Here is a 2,770-nt window from a genome sequence, read left to right as displayed (position 1 = left end):
AAGCGATAGGGGAGGATGTACCACTTCCTTCGATAAGTCTCGCCTTGACCTCTCTCTAGGGGTTGCCTTTTGATCTGACTCACTTTTACAGCGACATGGTTGAAAGAGTACACTCATAGACAAAAACTGCAAACGAGTAATTGAACTGGAATCATACCACAACATAATTTCTACTCGTTCGCATCAACCCAACTACCTCTTTAAGTTTCAGTACGTCTGTGGAACGACGAATATAATGGTAAGATTAAATAGACTGCGCAATTTATTTTGTATGATTACTAGCATCTAGTAATATTAGCCGGTGAACTTATTAGTATCAAAGCCATGTTCCTCGTATTTTCGTTTCACACTTAGAAAAAAAAGGCAATTTAGCTATTTGATTCACACGATTACTAAGTCTGTATGTTTAGATACAAGTAGGAGATACAGATTCATCATATGATGAATAAATTCATCTTAAATGTACGTGATTCGCCGGGAAAAAATAAATGATGTAAATAGAATTACTATTACAAGAGTGATGCAGCTGATGCTACCCCCTGGACAGCTGAGGAATCAAGGTACAACGAAGTCTTGTGTTCCTCAGAATTCTGTACATTTCTTCAAGATCCATTAGTGCCCTTCTAATACTAGTTTCCAGATTTTTCTCGCGTGAGTAATGGCTCTATTGTAAATATTTGGAAAAAGAGTGGGAGAGAATATGTAAAGATGGAAAACGAGAAAGTGAGGGAAAACTGGTAAGAGGGCGTGTGTGAATATGTAAGATGAATGGAAAGTGTGTGAGTGGAAGAGCGCAGAGCGGTGTGGGGGGGGGGGTGAAAACGAAAGAGTGGGTAAGGATGGCAAGAGAAGAAAGAGGGAGTAAAGAAGTGGGAGAGGAGGAAGAATTTTTTCTTTTCTGTAGTTGTAAAGAAAAAAATGTGTAAAAGCTACACCTTTTCTTTTCTTTTAGTTATATTGCATGCCATGATGTCCAATAACTTCTGAATATGTTCATGAAAATTTAATCGAAAAATCCTTCTACCTTCTACCTCACCCCCCACCCCCACCCCACCTCCCGCTTTTGCCGCTTCTTTGATCACCATTCTGGCGACATTTGGCATACACGCCACTCGCTCCGTTAAAAACAGACAGTTACATTACTGCGACGGTGCCGTATCTAGACAGGAAGTATTAAAGGGGATGTGAAATCGTCTTAGGATGCGAAGGGAAGTCGAGGACCTTCGCCAAGCAAATGCTCGACTTCTGGAGGACTGGAGCTGAACTCACCGGATCATCCAACATTGTGAAAACTTGGCGAGTAACAAAGAGCTCGTGTATTTGTAAGAAGATATCACTGGAGGGGATTAGTATTATAAAACAACTTATAAGAAGGCAGAATATATGGGTCTCTGAACTTACCTGTTATCATGGACTTTTGCTTAAGTGAAAGGAGAAAGGGTATTTGAAATATACATGCCTAAAAGGCATGTAGTCACCTGGTTTACCTATTTCTTTAAAGATTTACGCTTAATTATTTTAGAGAGTTACATATTTCACCCCCTAATGGATAGGCCAGGGTGGTATTTGCTCAGACAACTACAATGATAGTTATTCCATAGTCTAAAACTCATATTGCCTGTAGTCTATACCGTGACTTCGTTAATTTTTAAAATACAGTTTTGAGGCAGCAACAGAAAAAGAAAAGAAAAAATCCTTTTATTATTGTCCAAGTTAGATAATATCAGTAATCAAGTAATAAAATGATTGTTCGGGTTATTATTAGTTTTTACACACTTTTTCATTCCATCGTTTCATTTTACTCATTACTGACTGACACCTTTATATTCAGGACGTGTGCCGCCATTTATATTTCATCATTAATAATCACAGATTATGGCCACTTTCATTAGTTCTTTAGAAGTGTTTGAGGTTTCCATTCTGCTTATATTCCTTTTGGTTTTCAATCTAGTATTTTAAGTATTTTTGATATTCGCTGGTTTCCTTTACATTTTACCCATGTTCAGATTTTATTTCTACCTCCAGTGATACATTTTTCACCGTTTTCAGGAAAGGAAAAGAAGCACAATATTTTTATGGTTTATTTCATATAACGTTTTAATGGCTTTCGTGGCTCTTTGGTATGGTATAATTCATGTTGTTTTCTTTTGATTGCTTTATTGCTTACTGTATAAAATCATATAAATAAATTAAATTAATTTGCCTTGCTCTATCATTTGGACTGAGTTTTGGGTTCAGTCAATAAATGTATTATACTAAAGAACTACATCTGCACCCACTGCACGAAGTAAAACTGGTGGGATGAACGAAACCGAAAACTAACGAAGTGGCAACCAGCAATGCCATCAGTCCGGCAACAGACTTCTTGTCACAGCTGCTACTCTGTCGTCGCAAAGAGATAGTAGTTACATCCCACTTGGAGGATATTGCATTATTTCAAGGACACACTCCGTTCTCCTGTTACAGCCAAGCTAAGGAAGCGAGGAAGCTGCTGTCGTAAGCCGTGTATAAGAAGCCATGTATATTACTTCATTTCATTGTGCTTATATTCATTTTCACTTTTGATTTTCTTTGTCTATCCCTTGGTCAGTTTCGTTGTTTCAGTTCTTCTCTTTCTTTAGGTAGGATGCATATTTGCAAATTATGTAAATCCAGTTTAGTGATACGAGAACTATGTAGTCTATTAAATTCATTATATCCTTTTTATAACCATACTCGATCAAGTATAACCTATGTTTACGAATCATTTACCTTTTATTCTATGGATATT

The sequence above is a fragment of the Penaeus monodon genome, chromosome 19, assembly GCF_015228065.2.
Source record: "Penaeus monodon isolate SGIC_2016 chromosome 19, NSTDA_Pmon_1, whole genome shotgun sequence".
In the NCBI taxonomy this organism is placed as follows: Eukaryota; Metazoa; Arthropoda; class Malacostraca; order Decapoda; family Penaeidae; genus Penaeus; species Penaeus monodon.
The sequence above is the reverse complement of the archived record's forward strand: the minus strand, read 5'-3'. Positions refer to the sequence as shown.